The following is a 6,000-nucleotide window of genomic DNA, read 5'->3' as shown; positions in this document are numbered from 1 at the left end:
AGTGTTTTCCACTATCTTCTGGATTTTGTGTATGTTTTTGATGGATTTTAATATTTTTGTATGTTTTGCATTTTGTATGTTTTGTGTATATTTTTTATAACATTACAACGAAACAGCACACCATGATTTGATAACGGAACCCACCTGAATATCATTACAGACTGCGAGGCAGAGCACTGAGGTTATGCAATAAATCCAGTTCTCTGGTGGAAAAGAGAAAAAGAAATGAATGTCAAAACAAACAAAAAATGAGAGAACTGAACTTCATCGATGTATACATTCTAAACTAACAAATATCATTTAACTTCAATAAAAAATGAATATATCTTCCTTTTAAATTTAAAATCTGAAGCTTTTTAGGAATTTTGGCTTTTCTACAACTCCAACAGCTTCCTTCTATGTTGCATAAATAGTAAGAGACAGGTGGGGAGCTTCATTCATGTGAATGTGAATAGTGCCCCCTGTTGGAATCACCCAAACTTCATATTGAGGTGAATCCACTTCTGACTTGAGGAAAAACTAGAAGTGCCCAATGTGGCTTATATATGGCTCCTCTTCCCACCTTCTTTTTAGCTTCCTTCCAGATTTTTGCACCGACTATAATGATCTACTCAACAACCAGCTGATTGTCATGTTCTTTCTTCCCCTTTTCCTGAGGTTTGCACAAGTTGTTCCCTTTGCCAAGCAAATTCTCCCCACACTGTCCTACACCTTGACTAACTTCTTTTCCTCTTTCAGTCTTAGGATGAAATATCACAATGGAAAACTTTGCCTAATGATAACTAAAACATATTGAGAATTTACTATGGGTCAGGCACTTCTCTAAGTTCTTTCACAGGCCTTAACTTTCATAATTATCAGAAAAACTGTCAGAAATAGGTATGATTACCCCATTTCATGGATGAGGAAACTGAGGCACAGATAGAGGGAATTTCCAAAACATTGTTACAAAGATGGGACCATGAATTCAGAAACTGATGGTGAGCAAATGGTTAAGAATGAGGGATTGGGGGTGCCTGGGTGGCTCAGTGGGTTAAGCCTCTGCCTTCGGCTGGGTCCTGATCTCAGGGCCCTGGAATCAAGCCCCGCATCGGGCTCTCTGCTCAGCGGGGAGCCTGCTTCCTCCTCTCTCTCTGCCTGCCTCTCTGCCTACTTGTGATCTGTCAAATAAATAAATAGAATCTTAAAAAAAAAAGAATGAGGGATTGGGTATCCTAATGAGGTTAAGCATTGTGCTGGGATGGGCGTCTTTTGAACAAATGACTTAAGATTTGAAGAGAGGTAGTAACTGCATGGAGATTTCTGGAGATGGTGCAGCCTTTGATGGGGACATGGTTCAATCTACAAGCCGGGAAATGGGAGGCTGGAGTGGAGGAAGGTGTCCTTGACGATGTTTTTAGTTTTTCTTAAAGATGTTATGTTTATTTAGAGAGCGAGTGTGGGAGGCAGAGGGACAGGAAGCGAGAGAATCCCAAGCAGACTCCCCGCTAAGCAGCCCCACTTGGGGCTCCATCTCACCACTAAGATCATGACCTCAGCTGAAATCAAGTCTCTGAGCTCAACCCGCAGAGCCACCTGGGCGCCCTGACGATATTTTTTTTTTCTTAAGTGCACAGTTTCTGCTAAATTCTCTTTAAATAACTGCTGGATGGATGCGGTGAAATGCAGCATTTTCAGGCAAGCCCTAACTGAAGTTTCCTCAGAGGCTTCTCGCTTTTACTTCTGTCCCCAAGCAGAGGAACATTTTCCACAGCCCACGGGAACATTCGCTGCCCAGATTCCCAGGCTTGTCTCGCTCCCTTAATCTCAGGTGGCAGCTGAGTCCAAGCCCGGCGTTTCATCCACGTCTGGCGTCACTGGTCCCTGGAGGCGAGGATTCGCCTGAGAAGGAGGAGGCCGCGCAAGGAGAAGCTGCTGCCAGCATTGGAAGGGCGGGAGCTTGGCGGCAGCACGAAGTCTGTCCGTCAGGTCCGCCTCCGGCCCAGCCGCCCCGCAGGAGCGTGTCGGAGCCTCGGAGTGAGGCAGCGGCGACTTCGCCTCAAGGAAGGGAGGTGGGCTATTCGGCGGCTGCAGCAGGAAATCTCGCCCCCTCACCCCGCACAGGCTGCAAACCTTTAGGAAGCCTCGCGACCCTGAGCACCGGAGGCAGAGGCGGCAAAAGCGGCGGGAAGCTGGGCCCCGCCCTCCCAACAGCCCCGGGAGGGGCGTGGCCTCATCAGGCCCCGCCCACGCCGCGCGCCGGCCCCTGGGCAACCGGCATAACACAATAAAATGGCCGCTGCGTCGCTGGACGCCTAGAGGGAAGAAGCTGCGCGTCTCCAGCTCCGCCTCGTCCCGCGGGTCTGCTCCGCTCGGCTCCCTGGCGGTGAGTGCCAGGCCTGGTCGAGGCCGTTGTCCGGCACCGGGCGGAGCCATGGGGGCCGGTGGCGAAGGCGGGAAGGCCTGGACCGAGCGTGGGGTGGGCCGGCTGGGGATGGATTCGGGGGCGGGGGCGTGTTCCTGGGAATTGGGATTGGATGAGAAGGAGGGGAGGGCCCGGAACGGGCGTGGAGAGGAGGATGAAAGAGGGAGGTTCGGATGAATATTGAGAAGGTCACGGGTGGGGATGGCGGGGGCGCGTGGGCATAGAGAACCGGAGTGTGGGGAAGTGTGGACGTCGGGGTGCGGCGCCGAGAAGGGTGGGGGTCCCGCCACCCAGAGGAGGGGGGGAGGGACTGGGGTGTGCCAGGTGTCTGTGGGGAATGACAGGGATAAAGGACGGTTTGAGTGTCGTGTCGTGTCGTGTTGGTATCGTACGGAGTACAGTACATGGACAATGATGAGTTAGGGTGTTGGGGAAAATGTTAAATGGAAAAATAAATATTTTGTTGTGTAATGGTTAAAGGATGAGTGAATTTTCATGTCAAAACTTGGGTTCAAGTCTTGATCTGCTACCTTGTGTGTTACTTAACCTGCTCTTGACTTTGGGTATGTTCCCTAATCTTCCTGAGCACCTTTTCTCATTTGTAAAGGTAATTTCTGGTTACCTTTGAGTCTACGCTATGTGTCAAATTCAATTCTAAGTCCTTCACATACATGAGGAAGCCATCTTCAGTTTAAAAGTGATGAAACTGAGGATCAGAGAGGTTAAGTAATTTGCCTAATGTCACACAGTGAATGGAGAAGCAGGATCTGAACTCGGGCTGTTTAGTCTTAGAATCCAAGCTCTTAATTCTCAGTGAAACACTGTCGCTTGTAAAAGAGGTTACTAATTCTGACCTTATACGTCATCTGTGAGAATTTAAATTTGCTAATATCTTTAGAGTGCTTAGTACTGTCCTCTTTTCATTCATTCAACAAATATTTATTGTACATCAAACAATAGAATCTCTGCTTTCTTGTAGCTTAGAAATAAGCAATAACCAAGTTGTTGTGCAAATGATTATATAATTCTAATTGTAAGATGTTATAAGGAGATTACTTGGTGCAAAGATCATGTATAAGAGGGAGATATAATCCTTTTGTGCATCTTGAGTGTAGAAACACTACTTTCTCAGTTCTGTTTTTAAAGCCTCACACAGTTCTCCGTGCATAAAAGTTACTCAATAAAATTGAATTACTGAATAAATAAATTAATGGGAAGAGATGGGCAACATGGGCTTTTCCATTTAGCAGAATGGAGAGAGACATGAGAGGAGAACCCAGGATGTTAATAGAATGAAGAGGGAGGTCAGGGCATTAGAAGGGAAAGACTAGTAGTTAAGCAATCATATTGGGATAAAGAGGCATGTGTCGAGGTTTGATTATTTTGTTGGAGGAGGAGAACAATTTGAAGTAAGAGTATTGGAATGGATTAGGATGTCAAGATATTTGCTAAGATGAGTAGTTTGGGGAATCAGGACGGATATAGAAGTGTTAAGGTAGGATACTGGAAAGAATTACAGATAAATGGAGGCTAATACAATGTTGGGAAATTGGGACAGAATTTGTGGGGAAACTTGGCAATGAGAACGAGATGAAGGATAGGAGACAGAGGTTGACAAGCGCAGGATGGGAGGATTGCCTTTTGTGAGGAATGGGAGTCATCATATTTGAAAGGACTAGAGAAAGTTAAAGAGCAAGGTATTTAACGGGTCAGAGGGTATGGGATGAAGTAGAATTGTAGGGAAAATACTGAGATGTGATTAAAAGGCTACAGGATGGAAAGAAGGATATGGAGGTCAAGAAATCGGGATGGATTTTTGCATGTTGAAGTGGACTGGGAAGAGAGGGAGGGTTTGGGGATAATGGTGGTCTGTCTTATTTGGAGAAGATCAAAGAAGATGGACGATCAGAAGTGTGAGGAAAGACCTAATAGAGGAGGTATGGTCTGTAAGAAGCTACGTGTCAGGGCAGGGGAGTGACAGGATGGATGGTGTTTTCTGACCCATCAGTCATATGACTCTGATAATCCCATTATTCCAGTAACTTTCTCTTATACTGCAGACCTCCTTCTGGGCCTTCAGAATATGTCTCCAGATCCGGACTCTTTTGCTTGTTTTGTTTTCTCTTTATTCTACCCCTTCATACACTCTAGCCTTACCTCTCAACTGTCATCATCATCATCATCATCATCATCATCATCTTCTTCTTTTTTTTAATTGCTTGGTTTTAATGTGATTACAAATGACATCTAGGGTCAGACAATCTCCCCATCTCTCCCTTAAAATTGTAGTTGACCATTTGTTTCATCTAGGTGCTAGTCTCTGAAAATTCTAGCCATTCTCAAACACAGTCCAGTTCACTATTACTGAGTTAGCTATTTATGAGATTGTCATATGTATCTGTTGTTTCACCGTCCAGGCCTTACAGGAGCTATGGCAATCCAGGGACGGGATCTGGGAATGCATTTTGACTTTGAAACTATCACTTAATCTTTCATGTTACAATTCATAAAAGAAAGGAACTGACCTAGATTTCAGAAATCCATTCTAATATGTTTTTTAAAATCTATAAATCTAAAGCAGATATTTTCGGATCAAGAGAGGTAACAGAGTTCCTCATAACAGTCTAGTGAAGCCTGAAAGGTCTTAGTCATTACAATGTTATGAAGAGGTTTCAGGATGGTTCAGTATTGTAAGAATTTAGAGAGGACTAAGATGTGGGATACAGAATAATTGCATTGCCTAAAAATATAACATGTGCTTTTTTTAAGCCAAGAAACTAAAGAATTATATATATATATATAATATATATATATATAAAGCATGTCTTTGTAGTATGTGGCAACATCCTATTATTCTAGTTATATAATTTTCTATCCTGTCACAGGGTAGGGAAAGATACATACACAGAAGTGAGAGTTGGTCCCTGTCACTCCCCTCTTTTATTTTTATAATCTCCTGCTTTCATGAAACCTACATATAACTCAGGAATAAATATATTTAATTTTATTTGTTTATTTATTTACACAATTTTATTTTTAAAACAGTGCCTCTTAGCTATCCTCAGGTTTGAGTATATTATTCTTTTTTTTTAAAAGATTTTATTTATTTATTTATTTGACAGAGATCACAAGTAGGCAGAGAGGCAGGCAGAGAGAGAGGGGGAAGCAGGGTCCCTGCTGAGCAGAGAGCTCAGGACCCTGGCATCATGACCTGAGCCAAAGGCAGAAGCTTTAACCCACTGAGCTACCCAGGCACCCCGAGTATATTATTCTTATTTAGAAAGAGACACCTGTACAAGTCAGTACAGAATCAGTATTACTAAGAGATTTGTTTCCATGGCAGAGTGGTGTGATAATAGCGATAGAAGTTTTTGCCACGCTAGGAAAATTAGGACCAAAAGCTTTGTCACTGGCATAAAGAGCAGTTACGTGAATTGGAGGTGGCTTTCTGATCTATATGAATAGTTTATCATGAAAAAAATTTAAGAGAAAGTAAGGACACATAGAAGTTTGCAGTTTAAAGTGGACTGGACTTTTGGCACAGGGTAGTTGGCCATACTGTAATGTATAAGTGAAATAATGTATAAGTGAAATAA

General features: G+C 43.6%; 1 protein-coding gene across 7 annotated transcripts in view; it reads left to right on the top strand.

Annotated features, from left to right (window-relative positions):
* The first annotated feature begins 1,839 nt into the window (after positions 1-1,839).
* Positions 1,840-6,000, top strand: part of CNTRL (centriolin) — a 91,287-nt gene continuing 87,126 nt past the window's right edge. For 5 of the 7 annotated variants that reach the window (XM_046023357.1, XM_046023356.1, XM_046023354.1 and 2 more), the window contains exon 1: positions 1,841-2,365. The gene's annotated coding sequence lies outside the window, so the exon portion shown is untranslated. Of the gene's footprint in view, positions 2,366-6,000 lie in introns of all 7 variants that reach the window. The other 2 variants (XM_046023358.1, XM_046023359.1) reach the window with 1 other exon arrangement.

Source organism: Meles meles, chromosome 11 (genome assembly GCF_922984935.1).
Source record: "Meles meles chromosome 11, mMelMel3.1 paternal haplotype, whole genome shotgun sequence".
NCBI lineage: Eukaryota > Metazoa > Chordata > Mammalia > Carnivora > Mustelidae > Meles > Meles meles.
The sequence above is the reverse complement of the archived record's forward strand: the minus strand, read 5'-3'. Positions and strand labels throughout refer to the sequence as shown.